General features: G+C 41.6%; 1 protein-coding gene across 3 annotated transcripts in view; it reads right to left on the minus strand.

Moving 5' to 3' along the window:
• The window catches only part of CSDC2 (cold shock domain containing C2), a 133,639-nt gene extending 113,696 nt beyond the window's left edge, over positions 1-19,943 (minus strand). The window contains exon 1 of one of the 3 annotated variants that reach the window (XM_073549430.1): positions 19,805-19,943. The gene's annotated coding sequence lies outside the window, so the exon portion shown is untranslated. Of the gene's footprint in view, positions 1-19,594 lie in introns of all 3 variants that reach the window. The other 2 variants (XM_073549431.1, XM_073549432.1) reach the window with 2 other exon arrangements.
• Between the last annotated feature and the right edge of the window lie 2,573 nt (positions 19,944-22,516).

Raw genomic sequence — 22,516 nt, forward strand, 5'->3', positions numbered from 1 at the left:
TTGTTTGGAGTCTTGCTGCTAAAGCTCTGCAGCACGGGTAATCCAGCAAACAAATTCAGGCTAACTCCAGCCAAGTTCCTGTATTTTCCACAGGAAAATAGAATATCAAAAATAAAATCCAGAAAATCACATTCTATAAATTATATAAATGTATTTGAATTTTGCAGGGAGAAATAAGTATTTGATCCCTCTGACAAACAAGACTTAATACTTGCTGGCAAAACCCCTGTTGGCAAGCACAGCAGTCAGATATTTTTTTTAGTTGATGATGAGGTTTGCTCACATGTCAGGAGGAATTTTGGTCCACTCCTCTTTGCAGATCATCTCTAAAGCATTAAGATTTTGAGGCTGTCGCTTGGCAACTCGGAGCTTCAATTCCCTCCATAAGTTTTCTCTGGGATTGGAGTCTGGAGACTGGCTAGGCCACTCCATGACCTTAATGTGATTCTTTTTGAGCCACTTCTTTGTTGCCTTGCCTGTATGTTTTTGGTTACCGTCTTGCTGGAAGACCCAGCCATGACCCATTCTTAATGTCCTGGCAGAGGGGAGGAGGTTGTCGCTCAGGATTTTACAGTACATGGCTCCATTCTCCCATTGATGCAGTGAAGTAGTCCTGTGTCCTTAGCAGTGAAATACCCTCATAACATAATGTTTCCACCTCAATGCTTGACAGAGGGGACGGTGTCCTTTGTGTCATAGGCAGCATTTCTCTTCCACCAAATAACGGCGAGTTAAGCTAATGCCAAAGACCTCAATTTTTGGCTCATCTGACCACAGCACCTTCTCCCAGTCACAGAATCATCCAGGTGTTCATTGTCAAAGGTCAGATGGGCCTGCACAAGTGCCTTCTTGAGCAGGGGGACCTGTATTTCTTCCATTTTCTTACTATTGCACCAACAGTTGTCTCCTCACCCAGCATCTTAAGAATGGTTTTGTAGCCCAGTCCAACTTTGTGCAGGTCCATGATCTTGTCCATGACGTCCTTTTAAAGCTCTTTGATCTTGCCCATGTTATAGAGGTTAGAGTCTGACTGATTAATTGAGTCTGTAGACAGTAGTCTTTTATAAAGGTGACTATGTAAGACAGCTGTCTTTAATGCAAGTAATGAGTTGATTAGGAGCATCTAACTGGTCTGTAGGAGCCAGAACTCTTAATGGTTGGTAGGAGTTCAAATACTTATTTCTCACTGCAAAATGGAAATACATTTATATAATGTGATTGTGAGGGACAAGGGAGAATCCATTTTGGATTATAGGTTCAGGACATCTCCATCCACTCCTGGAATGTGCCCCCTCCCTTGGCATGCATTCCCCAAGGCCATAAAAAGCCATGCAATGTTTCATTTTAATTAAAACTCCAGGAAGAAGCTCTTTGAAGCTCTTAACAGAAGGGTGTGAAATCTTCTGCAGCTGCAACCTGTTGGCTCCCTTTGTCTGACCAAGCACATGGAGATACCGTGGCACAAGTCACAGCAGGCTCTGAGATATTGAATCTGGAAAATGACCTATAATAACAGAATGCAATATCTCTGAGACTAGCCGAGCACATAATCCGAATCGGCGTTCCTTCCCCCATACGCCCGTGCCTGGCAGCCACCTGTAGCACTCTGTGTTATGGAGTTATAAGGAATAGCCACCAGGAATTACATACGATAGGCATATTTAGTCTCTATGCGCAGATAAAATCCAGCGGAATCCAGGGGACCCATTCAGAGTTTCGGGTGGAAAGTTATGGGCTATCCACGATTCTGGACAGAAAATCATATTCTCGAACATGGGAGGAGGGAGGCATCCCAGCCCAGGGTTGGCAGCAGAGTGTGGGAGGGAACAGCCTGGGAGATATAAGGGCATTTTCTCATTTTGGACTTAGTTTTCTACTTGCAGGAGGACCCGTTAGCTGATGCAGCCAAGGGAACCACGAAACTAAGATTTGGACCTGTGGTCCATCAGTGCCTCCCTGCGGTCATATGCTACATAACATGGTAATTAATACTACCAAATATGTAAATTCTTCTATTCAATGGGGATCATAACCAATCCAACTCAAAACATAATATCAAACTAAACAACCCTTATAATACTTATTCTGCAAGCATGAAGAAACAAGGATCAAAGAGTATTCTGGACAATTAGATAAATTTTATTAATACAAAAAATTACATATTAATCAGAGTGACACTCTCTAAACAGGCAATAGAAAATATATTAAGGGGTTAAATTTTTGCTAAGTAGTACAAGTAAAATTTAATCCCAACAAATGAATTTTAATACGTCAGCTGCTAATTAATAGGAACTACCTATTAGTCCACCCAGTATATAGGATTTGCATGTGCTATACTAAATAAATTACTGACGTGTGCCAGAAAAAGATATAAATAAAGTGCTATTAGTGCCATCAGAATGTACATCAATACATATTAAATATAACTACCAGCATCATATATTAAATATAACTAGCAGCATCACAGACTTAAAGATATTAAGCCAGTACTTAGCAAATTCAGATAAATAGATCCCCGTGCCTGGCGCCTCTACGCGCGTTTCACTATACCTTAATCGGGAGACACCTACAGCATGTGAAATCTCTCTTTGTAGTCCAGCTAGGATTTCTTCAGTATCTTCTTCTGGGGTGTACACTTTCACCTTCCCATATGCTGCCAATCACAGCTCGGCAGCAGATATAGCAGTTTATCAGTTTCAGAAGCTGCTGAGATGTGATTGGCAGAGTCTGGCATAGAGTGGTGAAGGTACACACCGACAGGGAAGACTATGAAGAAATTCCCAGCTGGACTATAAGCAGAGATGTCACATACTGCACTCCAGAAGAACAAATGTAAATATCTCTGCAATGGAGCGACACAGCACAAAATGGAAAAAAGTAGCAGAATCAGTGGAGCGCTGGGTTTTTGTTTCTTTTACAAAGTAGTTACCATAAGTTTGTTTTTGAGCAAGTTATAGGTCCCTCTTTAAACCTGTATAGTTTTTGCCAATATTTCACACTACTGCTGTGTGTTAACCAAGTCTTGTTCTGTTATGTAATATCAACTGCCTAAGAGATTATTCACATTTTCACTGACCTTATCGGTCTTGGTGATCTTTGAACTTCAAGACAAGTATCATAACAACAGAACTTCTTGGGCTAACTAGAGCTAATCCTGATTGTGGCAACTATCATGTCCGCAGGCTGCTTATCCCTATAACTGGGCATGCTATAAAAGCTGAGATCACAGGGTAACTATGCAGTATTTAATTATTTCACTCATTTATATAGCGCCATCATATTCCATAGCGCTTTACAGACACTGTCCATATTGGTGCTCACAATCTACATTCCCTATCAGTATGCCTTTCGAGTGTGGGAGAAAATTAGAGAACCCGCAGGAAACCCACACAAATATGTAGTAGAAACATGAATAAAAAATAATTTCCCCCAAAAGACTTATAATAAAACAATTATAACATATCTGGTATAGTAAAAAAACGGAAGAAAAAAACAAAACAAGCAAACAAAAAGAGAAGACACAATTACACCCCAACAACGTGTCCAAAGCTTCAGCTCCAAAGCAATTTCACAAACTAGGTCATGTCATATATCAAAGTAATTATTAGACAATAACATACAACAAACACACGTTGTATTTTAAGGTTCCTCTATGTGATTTAAAAAACAATGTTGAAAATGTTTGTACAGCAAAAAAAAATATGTTTTCGTGTTTTAACCCCTTTACCCCCAAGGGTGGTTTGCACGTTAATGATCGGGCCAATTTTTACAATTCTGACCACTGTCCGCTTCCGTGGATCCTGGTGATTCTGACAATGTTTTCTCGTGACATATTGTACTTCATGATAGTGGTAAAATTTCATTCATATAACTTGCGTTTATTTGTGAAAAAAAAAACGGAAATTTGGCGAAAATTTGGAAACTTTCACAATTTTCCAACTTTGAATTTTTAAGCCCTTAAATCACAGAGATACAGCACACAAAAAACTTAATAAATAACATTTCCCACATGTTTACTTTACCTTAGAACAATTTGGGAACCAAATTTTTTTTTTTGTTAGGAAGTTATAAGGGTTAAAAGTTGACCAACGATATCTCATTTTTACACCACCATTTAATTTTTAGGGACAACATCACATTTGAAGTCACTTTGAGGGGTCTATATGAGTACGCTGATATCCCATATGTGGGAGAAAACTACTGTATGGGCACACGTCGGCGCTCGGAAGGGAAGTAGTGACGTTTTGGAATGCAGACTTTGATGGAATGGTCAGTGGGTGTCATGTTGCCTTTGGAGAGCCCCTGATGTGCCTAAACTGTGGAAACCCCCCAGAAGTGACCCCATTTTGGAAACTAGACCCCCCCAGGCACTAATCTAGATGTGTGGTGAGCACTTTGAACCCCCAAGTGCTTCACAGACGTTTATAACGCCTGGGCGTGAAAATAAAAAAACATATTTTTTCCACAAACATGACCTTTTAGTCCCCAATTTTTTTATTTTCCCGAGGGTAAGAGGAGAAATTGGACCCCAAAAGTTGCAATTTGTCCTGATTAGGCTGATACCCCATATGTGGGGGTAAACCACTGTTTGGGCACATGGCAGAGCTTGGAAGGGAAGGAGCACCGTTTGACTTTTTCAGCGCAGAATTGGCTGGAATTGAGATCAGACGCCATGTTGCGTTTGGAGAGCCCCTGATGTGCCCAAACAGTGTAAACCCCCCAATTCTAACCCTAATCCCAACACACCCTTAACCCTAATCTCAGCCCTAACCCTAGCCCTAACTCTAGCCCTAGCCCTAACCCTAATGGGAAAATGGAAATAGATACATTTTTTTTAATTTTATTTTTCCCTAACTAAGGGGGTGATAACGTGGGGTTTGATTTACTATTTATGGCGGTTTTTATGTTTGGCAGCTGTCACATGCTAAAAGACGCTTTTTATTGTAAAAATAGTTTTTGCATCACCTCATTTTGAGAGCTATAATATTTTCCATATTTTGAGCCACAGAGTCATGTGAGGTCTTATTTTTTGCGGGACGAGTTGACGTTTTTATTGGTATCATTTTCGGGCACATGACATTTTTTGATCGCTTTTTATTCTGATTTTTGGGACGCAGAATGAACAAAAACCAGCGTTTCATGAATTTCTTTTGGGGGGGTGCGTTTCCACCGTTCCACGTGTGGTAAAATTGATAAAGGGGTTTTATTGTTTGGGTCAGTACGATTATAGCAATACCTCATTTATATAATTTTTTTAATGTTTTGTCGGTTTTATGCAATGAAAACAATTTTATATAAAAAATTATTTTTGCATCGCTTTATTCTGCGAGCTATAACTTTTTAATTTTTTCGCTGATGACGCTGTGTGGCAGCTCATTTTTGGCGGGACAAGATGATGTTTTCATCGGCACCATGTTTGTTTATATATGTCTTTTTGATCGCGTGTTATTGCACTTTTTGTTCGGTGGTATGATAAGCATTGTTTTTTGCTTTTTTATTTTTTATTAAGGGGTTCACTAAAGGAGTTAACTAGTGGGACAGTTTTATAGGGCACGTCGTTACAAACGCGGCAATACTAAATGTGTACTTTAATTTTTTTTTTTTTCCAAAAAATCAATTTATTAGTGAATATTTTTTTTTACATTTATTTAGTGATTTTTTATAAATTATTTTTACACTTTTTTTTACTTTATTTTATTGTCCCATGGGGGGACATCACTGTAATATGTCAGATCGCTGATCTGATAGTCTGGACAGGGGCTGAAAAGGCTTCCTCACTGCCTGCTCTCTGCAGGCACTGAGTAAGCCGCCTCCCAGAAGGAGCGCGCCCCCAGAGCAGCGCAGCACATCGAGCTGCTCCGGGGGTCTCAGGGATGCACGGAGGGAGTCCCCCCCTTGCCGATGCTTCCCTAAACCCCGATACACTGCGATCAGGTTTGAACGCAGTGTACCAGGGGTTAATGTGCTGGGGGTGGTCCGTGACCGCACCTGACACATAGTGCCGGGTGTCAGCTGTGATAATCCCCAGGGAGCGCCGCTGATCGCTTAGACGTACTATCCCGTCTCCCGGTCATAGGGGCCGGGTACCGTGGACGGGATAGTACGTCTGATGTCAGAAAGGGGTTAAATACTAATTGTAAAGTCAATGGTGTAGTTCAAAAGTACAACTCGTCCCGCAAAAAAAACAAGCTGTCATACGGCCATATTGACGGAAAAATAAAAAGTTGTGCCTCTTGGAAGAAGAGCAGGAAAAAAGGGAAAATGGCTGTCGTGAGTGGTTTAAATGGGTATTCCCATCTCTAAATCCCTACACCATATGAAGATGTAGTAGTAATAATAATATTAGCAAATACCTCCAATTAGAAATGTTAAGCGACATAGCCAATCAGAAGAACTATACTACATTTCTAATTGGAGTTATTTGCTAATATTATTATTATTACACCTACTACATGTTGGGATAGGATCTTGGAGATGGGAATACCCCTTTTAAGTTGTGAAAAAAATCTGAACTTTGTAAGGAAAAAAAAGTTTAGCTTTTATGGCCATTTTCCAAGACCTGTAACGTTTTACTATGTTAGGATATCAGGCTGTGTGAGGGATTTTTTTTGTGCCCTGAGCTGACCATTCGGGTGTCGATACAATGTCTTGAACACCTGTTATTGCAATGTTACGGCAGCCAAAAAAATGTAATTATGTCATTTTCGCTTTTTTTTTCTTAGTACCATTTACCGATGTTGGGTATGGAATAGAGCTGGAGTGACGGTGACTTCAGATCTTCAGCCTCATTTGCATATCAATTCAAACACTGATTTCTCATTAACAGAGGAACGGACAGGTCATGTAAAAGCATTGCTGGACTTGTATCTGAAAGAGCTGCACGCGCATCTAAATAGTTTGGATTGTGAAAACCTGACAAATTCTCCTTGAACAGGAGCTAATCTTCAAGGAAACTTTTAACAGAACTTTTAAAATTTGTTGTGTATTGAGAAAGTCTCAAATTTTTGCACAAATGTGCAGTGTGCCAAGATTCGCAAACTCTAAGGACAGAGGTTGAGCCAAAAATAGTCAATAACAACCTGGTCTTAAAGAGGTTGAAAAGGGTGTATTCATCTGGAGGAAAGTATATCTAAGTCAGGGACATGACATATGACGTAAATACATGCATATGTCGTGAAGGGGTTACGTAAAAAACTATATATGTCTGGTATCTGTGTACTCGTACTGACTTGGGGACTCGTATTGCCAGGTCAGTTTTACCATACAGTCAACATGGGAAATAAAAAACAATTGCGCACTTGCACTTTTCTTGCTATTTCAATGCACTTGGAATTTATTTTCCCATTTTCCAGTAAATTATGTGATAGAATGAATTCTGTCATTTAAAAGTACAACTCTTCCCACAAAAACCAAGCCCTCATATGTCTATTGATGGAATAATAAAAAAAGTTATTGCTTTTGGAAGATGGGGAGGAAAAAACAAAAAACTGGCCATGGTGTGAAGGGGCTACAAGTATCGGTGCTGACCTGCAGTTCTTGGCCGCTCCACAATGAATAGAGCTGTGCTGTTCAGCTCCATCGAAGCTAATCACTGATCAGTGGGGGCGGTCTTCAATATTATCTGCCCGGACCACCCATTTAATAATCTCTTCTAATCAGTTGGCAATGTATTCCACTGTGGATTTTATATGTGTGGACAATCTGCAGCAAATATCTTGTATGTTGCCTTATGTATTACCACAAGGGGTTTTAATCTTATGCAAAATTGTGACTGGCAAAAAAAATAACATGAAATATCTCTTTGTCATTAATCAGCGAGCGAGGCAGTAATAACAATACAACTATGCAGCATTTTTCTCCAATGTCTGCCAAGAGCCATCCATCTCAGCTCCCAGCGTATTTGTGTATTACGCCTCAGCATATAATAGCAGGCCAAGCTTTCAGCAGAACGGCCGCGTAAACCCTGTATTATTTCAAAGGCCTGTGTTCATTTTAGGATCTGAGTCATATGTTCCCTGGGAAAGCTGCTTACACCTCCCCATTCTACAGGACCCAGACATTATCTGTGCTCGGCACGAGGGACACCGCCAGCTGTTTAATAAGTGTTGTCAGGAGCCATTGTGGAAAGGCTGCCCGCTCTATCAGGACCCTCCCGGGGGGAATTGTGGACAGGGAATTTCTCACCAGATTATATTTTACGCAGAAACGTCTGAACCTTCTTTGTGTCTCATTGTAGCGGCAGGTGCATGCTGCATCCAACTATGGAGGACACGCTTTATATACAAGGCAGTGAATGGACATCATGTCCTGAACCTCACAAGGCAGCATGACCAGCAATGCTGCAGTCTGACGGATCTACGGGATTGTGATACAGGAAGGATTCCGCCCTTATCCGGCCACCAAACATCACGGTCCTGCACAAACCTGTCATTGCCTCTATGTATTCAGCACTCGTTGTTATGGTCGTCATGATGGACAGATCGAGACCCTGAAGCCCTTTCATCTTAGGTTGTCTGACAACATCTTATTGCCCCTGATGGACCCTCATTAGAGATCTTTATAGCCAGCGATACACAGCACAATGTAGGACTGTTCTGGGAATGTGAAGGCCTAAATATTAGAGATTCTGATTTCTATATTTTCTACCATTGGTAATTTATGCAATCCGGTCACATGATCTTTTTTTTAATCGGTGCAGGCAATGGCAATAATAGAGAAAGGGATTCTGATACATACAATCATTTCATCTTCAGAAAAAAACATGCTCAAATCTTTGCAAAAAATAAATGTTCTAAGAAATTACACAATTGTGACATTTGTTACCATGATTCAGTAGCTGGAAAAGAAAATAACATCCTCAGCAAATATTTATATACATTTGCACTATGTACTGGAAGTAAAAATAACATAGGAAGAAAACTGGGGGAATAAATAGAATAACTCTGTATACACGCTGCACATAGGAGGGAAACTGGGGGAATAAATAGAATGACCCTGTATACACGCTGCACATAGGAGGGAAACTGGGGGAATAAATAGAATGACCCTGTATACACGCTGCACATAGGAGGGAAACTGGGGGAATAAATAGAATGACCCTGTATACACGCTGCACATAGGAGGGAAACTGGGGGAATAAATAGAATGACCCTGTATACACGCTGCACATAGGAGGGAAACTGGGGGAATAAATAGAATGACCCTGTATACACGCTGCACATAGGAGGGAAACTGGGGGAATAAATAGAATGACCCTGTATACACGCTGCACATAGGAGGGAAACTGGGGGAATAAATAGAATGACCCTGTATACACGCTGCACATAGGAGGGAAACTGGGGGAATAAATAGAATGACCCTGTATACACGCTGCACATAGGAGGAAAACTGGGAGAATAAATAAAATGACCCTCTATACACGCTGTACATAGGAGGAAAACTGGGAGAATAAATAGAATAACCCTGTATACACGCTGCTCATAGGAGGAAAACTGGGGGAATAAATAGAATAACTCTGTATACACGCCGCACATAGGAGGGAAACTGGGGGAATAAATAGAATGACCCTGTATACACGCTGCACATAGGAGGGAAACTGGGGGAATAAATAGAATGACCCTGTATACACGCTGCACATAGGAGGAAAACTGGGAGAATAAATAGAATGACCCTGTATACACGCTGCACATAGGAGGAAAACTGGGAGAATAAATAAAATAACCCTCTATACACGCTGTACATAGGAGGAAAACTGGGAGAATAAATAGAATAACCCTGTATACACGCTGCACATAGGAGGGAAACTGGGGTAATAAATAGAATAACTCTGTATACACGCCGCACATAGGAGGGAAACTGGGGGAATAAATAGAATAACCCCGTATACACGCTGCTCATAGGAGGAAAACTGGGGGAATAAATAGAATAACTCTGTATACACGCCGCACATAGGAGGGAAACTGGGGGAATAAATAGAATGACCCTGTATACACGCTGCACATAGGAGGGAAACTGGGGGAATAAATAGAATGACCCTGTATACACGCTGCACATAGGAGGAAAACTGGGAGAATAAATAGAATGACCCTGTATACACGCTGCACATAGGAGGAAAACTGGGAGAATAAATAAAATAACCCTCTATACACGCTGTACATAGGAGGAAAACTGGGAGAATAAATAGAATAACCCTGTATACACGCTGCACATAGGAGGGAAACTGGGGTAATAAATAGAATAACCCTGTATACACGCTGCACATAGGAGGGAAACTGGGGGAATAAATAGAATGACCCTGTATACATGCTGCACATAGGAGGGAAACTGGGGTAATAAATAGAATAACCCTGTATACACGCTGCACATAGGAGGGAAACTGGGGGAATAAATAGAATGACCCTGTATACACGCTGCACATAGGAGGGAAACTGGGAGAATAAATAGAATGACCCTGTATACACGCTGCACATAGGAGGGAAACTGGGGGAATAAATAGAATGACCCTGTATACACGCTGCACATAGGAGGAAAACTGGGAGAATAAATAGAATGACCCTGTATACACGCTGCACATAGGAGGGAAACTGGGGGAATAAATAAAATAACCCTCTATACACGCTGTACATAGGAGGAAAACTGGGAGAATAAATAGAATAACCCTGTATACACGCTGCTCATAGGAGGAAAACTGGGGGAATAACTAGAATGACCCTGTATACATGCTGCACATAGGAGGGAAACTGGGGTAATAAATAGAATAACCCTGTATACATGCTGCACATAGGAGGAAAACTGGGGGAATAAATAGAATAACCCTGTATACACCCTGGACATAGGAGGTAAACTGGGGGAATAAATAGAATGACCCTGTATACACGCTGCACATAGGAGGGAAACTGGGGGAATAAATAGAATGACCCTGTATACACGCTGCACATAGGAGGGAAACTGGGGGAATAAATAGAATAACCCTGTATACACGCTGCACATAGGAGGGAAACTGGGGGAATAAATAGAATGACCCTGTATACACGCTGCACATAGGAGGGAAACTGGGGGAATAAATAGAATGACCCTGTATACACGCTGCACATAGGAGGGAAACTGGGGGAATAAATAGAATGACCCTGTATACACGCTGCACATAGGAGGGAAACTGGGGGAATAAATAGAATGACCCTGTATACACGCTGCACATAGGAGGGAAACTGGGGGAATAAATAGAATGACCCTGTATACACGCTGCACATAGGAGGGAAACTGGGGGAATAAATAGAATGACCCTGTATACACGCTGCACATAGGAGGAAAACTGGGAGAATAAATAAAATAACCCTCTATACACGCTGCACATAGGAGGGAAACTGGGAGAATAAATAGAATAACCCTGTATACACGCTGCTCATAGGAGGAAAACTGGGGGAATAAATAGAATGACCCTGTATACATGCTGCACATAGGAGGGAAACTGGGGTAATAAATAGAATAACCCTGTATACACGCTGCACATAGGAGGGAAACTGGGGGAATAAATAGAATGACCCTGTATACACGCTGCACATAGGAGGGAAACTGGGAGAATAAATAGAATGACCCTGTATACACGCTGCACATAGGAGGGAAACTGGGGGAATAAATAGAATGACCCTGTATACACGCTGCACATAGGAGGGAAACTGGGGGAATAAATAGAATGACCCTGTATACATGCTGCACATAGGAGGGAAACTGGGGTAATAAATAGAATAACCCTGTATACATGCTGCACATAGGAGGAAAACTGGGGGAATAAATAGAATAACCCTGTATACATGCTGCACATAGGAGGAAAACTGGGGGAATAAATAGAATAACCCTGTATACACCCTGGACATAGGAGGTAAACTGGGGGAATAAATAGAATAACCCCGTATACACGCTGCTCATAGGAGGAAAACTGGGGGAATAAATAGAATAACCCTGTATACACGCTGCTCATAGGAGGAAAACTGAGGGAATAAATAGAATAACCCCGTATACACGCTGCTCATAGGAGGAAAACTGGGGGAATAAATAGAATAACCCCGTATACACGCTGCACATAGGAGGAAAACTGGGAGAATAAATAGAATAACCCTGTATACATGCTGGACATAGGAGAGAAACTGGGGGAATAAATAGAAAAACCCTGTATACATGCTGGACATAGGAGAGAAACTGGGGGAATAAATAGAATAACCCTGTATACATGCTGCACATAGGAGGAAAACTGGGAGAATAAATAGAATAACCCTGTCTACATGCTGCACATAGGAGGAAAACTGGGGGAATTAATAGAATAACCCTGTATACACACTGGACATAGGAGAGAAACTGGGGAAATAAATAGATTAATCCTGTATACACGATGCTCAAAGGAGGAAAACTGGGAGAATAAATGGAATAACCCTGTATACATGCTGAACATAGGAAGAAAACTGGGGGAATAAATAGAATAACCCTGTATACACGCTGTACATAGGAGAAAAACTGGGAGAATAACCATGTATACGTGCTGCACATAGGAGGAAAACTGGGAGAATAAATAGAATAACCCTGTATACACCCTGGACATAGGAGAAAAACTGAGGGAATAAATAGAATAACCCTGAATACATGCTGCACATAGGAGAGAAACTGGGGGAATAAATAGAAAAACCCTGTATACATGCTGGACATAGGAGAGAAACTGGGGGAATAAATAGAATAACCCTGTATACATGCTGCACATAGGAGGAAAACTGGGAGAATAAATAGAATAACCCTGTATACATGCTGCACATAGGAGGAAAACTGGGGGAATAAATAGAATAACCCTGTATACACACTGGACATAGGAGAGAAACTGGGGAAATAAATAGATTAATCCTGTATACACGATGCTCAAAGGAGGAAAACTGGGAGAATAAATGGAATAACCCTGTATACATGCTGAACATAGGAAGAAAACTGGGGGAATAAATAGAATAACCCTGTATACACGCTGTACATAGGAGAAAAACTGGGAGAATAACCATGTATACGTGCTGCACATAGGAGGAAAACTGGGAGAATAAATAGAATAACCCTGTATACACCCTGGACATAGGAGAAAAACTGAGGGAATAAATAGAATAACCCTGTATACATGCTACACATAGAAGGAAAACTGGGAGAATAAACAGAATAACCCTGTATACACGCTGCACATAGGAGGAAAACTGGGGGAATAAATAGAATAACCCTGTATACATGCTGCACATAGGAGGAAAACTGGGGGAATAAATAGAATAACCCTGTATACATGCTGCACATAGGAGGAAAGCTGGGGGAATAAATAGAATAACCCTGTATACACGCTGCACAAAGGAGAAAAACTAGGGGAATAAATAGAATAACCCTGCATACACGCTGCACATAGGAGGAAAACTGGGGGAATAAATAGAATAACCCTGTATACACACTGGACATAGGAGGAAAACTGGGGGAATAAATAGAATAACCCTGTATACACGGTGCACATAGGAGGAAAACTGGGGGAATAAATAGAATAACCCTGTATACACGCTGCACAAAGGAGAAAAACTAGGGGAATAAATAGAATAACCCTGCATACACGCTGCACATAGGAGGAAAACTGGGAGAATAAATAGAATAATCCTGTATACACGCTGGACATAGGAGGAAAACTGGGGGAATAAATAGAATAACCCTGTATACACGCTGCACATAGGAGGAAAACTGGGGGAATAAATAGAATAATCCTGTATACACACTGGACATAGGAGGAAAACTGGGGGAATAAATAGAATAACCCTGTATACATGCTGCACAAAGGAGGAAAACTGGTGGAATAAATAGAATCACCCTGTATACATGCTGCACATAGGAGGAAAACTGGGGGAATAAATAGAATAACCCTGTATACATGCTGCACATAGGAGAAAAACTGAGGGAATAAATGGAATAACCCTGTATACACGCTGCACATAGGAGAAAAACTGAGGGAATAAATAGAATAACCCCGTATACACGCTGCACATAGGAGGAAAACTGGGGGGAATAAATAGAATAACCCCGTATACACGCTGCACAAAGGAGGAAAACTGGGAGAATAAATAGAATGACCCTGTAGACACGCTGCACATAGGAGGAAAACTGGGGGAATAAATAGAATAACCCTGTACATAGGAGGGAAACTAGGAGAATAAATGGAATAACCCCATATACACGCTGTACATAGGATGAAAACTGGGAGAATAAATAGAATAACCCTGTATACACGCTGCACATAGGAGGAAAACTGGGAGAATAAATAGAATAACCCTCTATACACGCTGCACAAAGGAGGAAAACTAGGAGAATAAATAGAATAACCCTGTATACACGCTGCACAAAGGAGGAAAACTGGGGGAAGAAATAGAATAACCCTGTATACACGCTGCACATAGGAGAAAAACTGAGGGAATAAATAGAATAACCCTGTATACATGCTGCACAAATGAGTTAAACTGGGAGAATGATTAGAATAACCCTGTATACACGCTGCACATAGGAAGAAAACTGGAGGAATAAATAGAAAAACCCTGTATACTGTACACGCTGTATACTGTACACATAGGAGGAAAACTGGGAGAATCTATATATACTGGGTGCAAAATTATTAGGCAAATGAGTATTTTGATCACATCATCCTTTTTATACATGTTGTCCTACTCCAAGCTGCATACGTTTGAAAGCCAACTGCTAATTATGTAAATCAGATGATTTGCACCTCTGTAATGAGGAGGGGTGTGGTCTAATGACATCAACACCCTATATAAGGTGTGCTTAATTATTAGCCAACTTCCTTTCCTTTGGCAAAATGGGTCCGATGAAAGATTTGACTGACTCTGAAAAGTCAAAAATTGTGAGATGTCTTGCAGAGGGATGCAGCAAGAAAAACATGATTTTCATGCAGGACAATGCTCCATCACATGCATCCAAATACTCCACAGCGTGGCTGGCCAGTAAAGGTCTAAAAGAAGAAAAAATAATGACATGGCCCCCTTGTTCACCTGATCTGAACCCCATAGAGAACCTGTGGTCCCTCATAAAATGTGAGATCTACAGGGAGGGAAAGCATTACACCTCTCGGAACAGTGAAAGAAAGTTCAAAACCTTCATAATTGTCATACGTGGCCAGGAACCGGTTGAACCAATAATAGTTCCCCCACCAAAAGTAAGGACTAGTCAGATAATAATGTAGTACTCCCAACAACATGCAAATTAAGGAAAAGTGGAGTAACCATCAACCACAAAGCACAAGATATATGAAAAGATAAAAGCAAGCCTTTATTACAGTATCTCACATTTAAAAGAGTATCAGACATGACGCTGGGATTGTCAAGTTGTTCCCGTTTGTGGGAGACAAGACCATCCCGAAAACCAACGCCACCCCCCATAACTTAACCCCATACGCCGCTTAATAACACCAGAGACCAAAAGTTTCTTTTCGAATTTGTATGGCCACAGCAGCCTTTTATTAAATTAACAAACAACAATAAATAATGTAATATGAATACCATAAATACAATACTTGAACACTGAGGAGGAGTCCTTGAAGTCACAAAGATCTAGGTGAATTAAACACAAAAAATGTTGTGCACAAAACCAACATATTACTCCCAGCCGTTACCCCACAGGCTCGGGAGCACCACCACACCGAGGTATATTGTCCACTAATCAACTAGGGGATCCGCCCACTTTACGGAAACTCCCCATCCAATTTTCACCAGATCACCACCACCATACCTATGAACATAGGAGACCCAATACCATGAGTCTCCAAAACCAATTTCAAAACGACTCCAAGGACTCCCCCCCCCCCTTTCGAACCGCCATGACCCGAGTAACCCTGACTTTGCCATACACCAACCTAGAAAAAAGAGGGAGGGAGGGCGGGACAAACTGCTTGGTGTAGCAGAGCGGGAACTGTGAGGAGGGAAGCCCCATTGCATGCCCATATATATAGTGGCAACACCCCCTCCACCAACCCACTCCCCCCACCTTCACCCTATATACAGTGGGGGAAAAAAGTATTTAGTCAGTCAGCAATAGTGCAAGTTCCACCACTTAAAAAGATGAGAGGCGTCTGTAATTTACATCATAGGTAGACCTCAACTATGGGAGACAAACTGAGAAAAAAAAATCCAGAAAATCACATTGTCTGTTTTTTTTTTCATTTTATTTGCATATTATGGTGGAAAATAAGTATTTGGTCAGAAACAAGCAATCAAGATTTCTGGCTCTCACAGACCTGTAACTTCTTCTTTAAGAGTCTCCTCTTTCCTCCACTCATTACCTGTAGTAATGGCACCTGTTTAAACTTGTTATCAGTATAAAAAGACACCTGTGCACACCCTCAAACAGTCTGACTCCAAACTCCACTATGGTGAAGACCAAAGAGCTGTCAAAGGACACCAGAAACAAAATTGTAGCCCTGCACCAGGCTGGGAAGACTGAATCTGCAATAGCCAACCAGCTTGGAGTGAAGAAATCAACTGTGGGAGCAATAATTAGAAAATGGAAGACATACAAGACCACTGATAATCTCCCTCGATCTGGTGCTCCACGCAAAATCCCACCCCGTGGGGTCAGAATGATCACAAGAACGGTGAGCAAAAATCCCAGAACCACGCGGGGGGACCTAGTGAATGAACTGCAGAGAGCTGGGACCAATGTAACAAGGCCTACCATAAGTAACACACTACGCCACCATGGACTCAGATCCTGCAGTGCCAGACGTGTCCCACTCCTTAAGCCTGTACATGTCCGGGCCCGTCTGAAGTTTGCTAGAGAGCATTTGGATGATCCAGAGGAGTTTTGGGAGAATGTCTTATGGTCTGATGAAACCAAACTGGAACTGTTTGGTAGAAACACAACTTGTCGTGTTTGGAGGAAAAAGAATACTGAGTTGCATCCATCAAACACCATACCTACTGTAAAGCATGGTGGTGGAAACATCATGCTTTGGGGCTGTTTCTCTGCAAAGGGGCCAGGACGACTGATCCGGGTACATGAAAGAATGAATGGGGCAATGTATCGTGAGATTTTGAGTGCAAACCTCCTTCCATCAGCAAGGGCATTGAAGATGAAACGTGGCTGGGTCTTTCAACATGACAATGATCCAAAGCACACCGCCAGGGCAACGAAGGAGTGGCTTCGTAAGAAGCATTTCAAGGTCCTGGAGTGGCCTAGCCAGTCTCCAGATCTCAACCCTATAGAAAACCTTTGGAGGGAGTTGAAAGTCCGTGTTGCCAAGCGAAAAGCCAAAAACATCACTGCTCTAGAGGAGATCTGCATGGAGCAATGGGCCAACATACCAACAACAGTGTGTGGCAACCTTGTGAAGACTTACAGAAAACGTTTGACCTCTGTCATTGCCAACAAAGGATATATCACAAAGTATTGAGATGAAATTTTGTTTCTGACCAAATACTTATTTTCCACCATAATATGCAAATAAAATGAAAAAAAAACAGACAATGTGATTTTCTGGATTTTTTTTTCTCAGTTTGTCTCCCATAGTTGAGGTCTACCTATGATGTAAATTACAGACGTCTCTCATCTTTTTAAGTGGTGGAACTTGCACTATTGCTGACTGACTAAATACTTTTTTTCCCCACTGTACATGCTGGACATAGAAGGAAAACTGGGAGAATAAACAGAATAACCCTGTATACATGCTGCACATAGGAAGAAAACTGGGGGAATAAATAGAATAACCCTGTATACACGCTGGACATAGGAGGAAAACTGGGGGAATAAATAGAATAACCCTGTATACACACTGCACATAGGAGGAAAACTAGGGGAATAAATAGAATAACCCAGAATACACACTCAGTGTCGGACTGGGGTGCCAAGGGCCCATCAGTAACATTGACTTTGAGGGGCCCACTTTTCACCTGCATACAAATATTACACTTCTCTCATTCAGAAATGTCCTATATCTCTAAATAATTATAAGCTAGGTAGTTTGGTTAATGAATGATGAGATGCTGCTTTTTTCTGTACAGAGTAAATCAAGTGAATTATGGCAAGTACTATCCATATAGTGGGGTTGGGGCCCCAGATCTGCACGGGGCCCACCGGGGGATTCCCCTGTTGCCCTGTGGGCCAGTCCGAGCCAATACACGCTGCACATAGGAGGGAAACTGGGAGAATAGATAGAATAACCCCGTATACACGCTGCACATAGGAAGAAAACTGGGGGAATAAATAGAATAACCCTGTATACACGCTGCACATAGGAGGGAAACTGGGAGTATCAATAGAATAACCCTGTATACAAGCTGCACAAAGGAGGAAAACGGGGAATAAATAGAATAACCCTGTATACACGCTGCACATTGGAGGAAAACTGGGGGAATAAATAGAATAACCCTGTATACATGCTGCACATAGGAGGAAAACTGGGGGAATAAATAGATTAACCCTGTATACACGCTGAACACACGGTGAAAACTAGGGGAATAAATAGAATAACCCTGCATACACGCTGCACATAGGAAGAAAACTGGGGGAATAAATAGAATAACCCTGTATACACGCTGAACACATGGTGAAAACTAGGGGAATAAATAGAATAACCCCGTATACATGCTGCACATACGAGGGAAACTGGGAATATAAATAGAATAACCCTGTATACACGCTGCACATAGAAGAGAAACTGGGGGAATAAATAAAATAACCCTCTATACACGCTGTACATAGGAGGAAAATGGGGGGAATAAATAGAATAACCACATGCTGCACATAGGAGGGAAACTGGGGGAATAAATAGAATAACCCTGTATACACGCTGCACATATGAGGGAAACTGGGGGAATAAATAAAATAACCCTCTATACACGCTGTACATAGGAGGAAAATGGGGGGAATAAATAGAATAACCCTGTATACATGCTGCACATAGGAGGGAAACTGGGGGAATAAATAGAATAACCCTGTATACACGCTGCACATAGGAGGGAAACTGGGGGAATAAATAAAATAACCCTCTATACACGCTGTACATAGGAGGAAAGCTGGGGGAATAAATAGAATAACCCTGTATACATGCTGCACATAGGAGGAAAACTGGGGGAATAAATAGAATAACCCTGTATACACGCTGCACATAGGAGGGAAACTGGGGGAATAAATAGAATAACCCTGTATACACGCTGTACATAGGAGGAAAACTGGGGGATTAAATAGAATAAACCTGTATACATGCTGCACATAGGAGGAAAACTGGGGGAATAAATAGAATAACCCTGTATACATGCTGCACATAGGAGGGAAACTGGGGGAATAAATAGAATAACCCTGTATACACGCTGTACATAGGAGGAAAACTGGGGGATTAAATAGAATAAACCTGTATACATGCTGCACATAGGAGGAAAACTGGGGGAATAAATAGAATAACCCTGTATACACGCTGCACATAGGAGGAAAACTGGGGAATAAATAGAATAACCGTGTATATATGCCTCATATAGGATAAGAATTGGGAGGATAAATGGAATAACCCTGTATACACGATGCACATAGGATGAGAACATACCAGGAATCAATGATCTGTCCATTGGTACGTGTTGTGTCGCGACTCCCATTGCATACCAGAAATGACTTGGAAGATAAGAAGACATGGTGGATTTAAAGGGTCTTCCTTACCTTGTCTTCTCCAACTCATAGATGACAGGCTCAGCTGTCATTCAGGTCTCCTCCCAAAAACAGCTATGAGCCCTGTGTGTATACAAGCCCTAGTTCTCACCTTCTAGAGACACTTATAGGGCACCGCTCTCCTAGATCCAAATGTTCCTTGTTATTTTGCATCTAAATTCTCCTGCACACCCCTCAGAGGTGACGTCTGTGACACTGAGAGGAAGGAGGAGTTTCACAGGGCTGTCCCTTTAAAGCCACAGCTTGAATAGCAATGTGCTAGGCTGCAGAGATTATCTAACTAAAGCACTCAAAAATACCAGGAGGGTAGGACACAGTAACCCATTGATTGCCAGACCTCAGTAAAGTCTCCCATGTTCATTTTATTTGACCGTATAATATGAACAATCTGAACAATTATTGTTTTTAATGTAATCTCTCTAAGAATATTAGTCTGAATACACACGCACACGCTGGGTTGTACAAATACACACCTTTTTTAATGCTTGAAAAGAAAAAAAATAAAGCTTCAATCTTTTTTTGTTTGTTTATTGCAACTTATAAAAGCATTTTTTTTATTTTGTAGATGTGATTTCTGACATTTTTCAAGTCTTATGTGTGGCGCTTGAATGAAACAGTGTAGCTTATTTTGTGGTGCAGTTACTCAAAATCTTTTCTATGAAAGTTCTAGAATCAGCACAGCTTCTATGTCCTGAGCTTTAGATGTCCATTTTCATGCAAATTATCTATCCTTATTTTTATTTACCCATTACAATGTATGGTGCTGTTCACTTGTCCATTTTTTTTGTTTTTGTGGGCAGCATATTCATGTCTGGTTGATCTTATTTATTTATTTATTATGCTTTGCTTATATAGCGCTATCTTATTCCACAGCACTTTACATACAGGTGTAAGGAGGTGGCAGGGACCCTCACTTGTTCTCATCCTCCTTCACATGGAGCCCTTGCCTGTATGTTAATGTCATGTTTCCTCTGTATAGTGTCTATTGTCATATGTAATGTGTGATGCATTATATAGATTAGGGCCAGTAAAAGAATAATGGAAGGAGGTTGGGCTAATAGCCCCAAAAGGAACAGGAAGTTCCTGTCTTTAGTTAGTGCCTGGGAAGGCTTGCCAAGGGCAGTTGCTCAGCAGTGTCTGGAGCCAAAGACTCTCCTGTAGGGGAGAGAGTGCTGATCCGGACCCCCAGGCAGTGAAGCGGGCACCAGAACTGCATAAGTTCCTCGCCGAGGCATCCATATACCGGCTTGTGAACTACCACTACTACTGCTGCTGCTGCCGCTGATACTGCAGTGAATGTTGCTGGGGAAGTGCAGGAAGTTTTATCCAGTTTATTATTGCATCTTCCTTTTCTACCATAAATTGTTTTCCCTGTTGGATTACAACTGTGCCTGGGTTATGATACTGGACCCTTATTGCCCATGCTGCAGTGACCATGGAGAAAAGGTAAATTGCCTGGGATTGCAACTGTCCTGTCTGTTTTATGTAGAATGGTCAGGGGTGCTTGTGGACTGTTGCCTTAAATGGACTCAGTCATGACTACCACCCCATGCCACCTTGTTACACATTATCATCACTGTCCCCCGATGGGGCTCACAACCTAAATTCCCTATCAGCATGTCTTTGGAGTGTGGGAGGAAACTGGAGTAAACCCACACAAATACGGGGAGAACATACAAACTCCTTGCAGATGTTGTCCTTTGTGGGATTTTAACCCAGGACTTCAGTGCTGCAAGGCTGCAGTGCTAACCACTGAGCCACCATGCTGCTGGGTAGCAGATAAAAATTACCCATACAAGTCTATTGATCTGTCAAAATCACAGACAGCTAGGGACAGAGGTGTATCTGCAAAAATATGGAAAAATTATATCTCTCAAAATATGGCGATGCAAAAACTAGTTTTATTGTGACAGCTGCCAAACATAAAAAAGCTATATAAATCTGGTATCGCTGTAATCACACCAACCCAAAGAGCAAAGTACCATATTTTTCAGACTATAAGACGCACCTAGGTTTTAGAAGAGGAAATTAGGAAAAAACAATTGAAGCAAAAATTGTGGTCAATTCTGTACTTAATATCCCCTATCCTGGAATATATGGTCCCCTCATCCCTATCCTGGTATGCATGGCCCCCTCATCCCTATCCTGGTATGCATGGCACCCTCATCCCTATCCTGGTATGCATGGCCCAGGGATAAAATCAGAGGAAGAGTCCTGAGGAGAGAATTTGGATATTCCCAGTGCCTCCTGGGATAAGTGAAGAGTCTCCGCGAGCTCAACAATCACAGGATTTTGGCAGTTGCAGCTGAAAAGAGGAAATCGGCAAACCGCGCGCCGAAATTTGCCTCATTTTTCATCGCTTTAACAATAACAAAATGGAAGAGGCCAGGAGCCATTTGGTGAGCTGCATTTCTTACTACATGTTCACAGACTTACCAGTGGAAAAGCCAAACTTCACATGCCACAAATGCAAGCTTGTGTCTCTGTTGGAGGAAAAGGTGCAAAATCTCGAAGAGAGGTTAGCTACATTGAAGATCATTAAGGAAGGTGAAGAGTTCTTGGACAGAGCAGAATTATCTCTTCATGTTACAGAATGAGAAGAAATTCGAAGTGCACCTGAAGAAACAGAGGAATGGATACATGTGACCCAGAGAAGCAGGAGGATCAGGAGGCAGTCAGCGCCCATACTGCTCAGGAACCAGTACCAGGCTCTCACGCAGGAGAACGCTGAAGAAATTCATCAGGATAAGACTTTGCCCACAAACAGCAACCTTGTACGCCTTCAGAATCCTCCTGTATGGAG

Source organism: Dendrobates tinctorius, unplaced genomic scaffold (assembly GCF_039654945.1).
Source record: "Dendrobates tinctorius isolate UK_male_01 unplaced genomic scaffold, ASM3965494v1 ptg000159l, whole genome shotgun sequence".
In the NCBI taxonomy this organism is placed as follows: domain Eukaryota; kingdom Metazoa; phylum Chordata; class Amphibia; order Anura; family Dendrobatidae; genus Dendrobates; species Dendrobates tinctorius.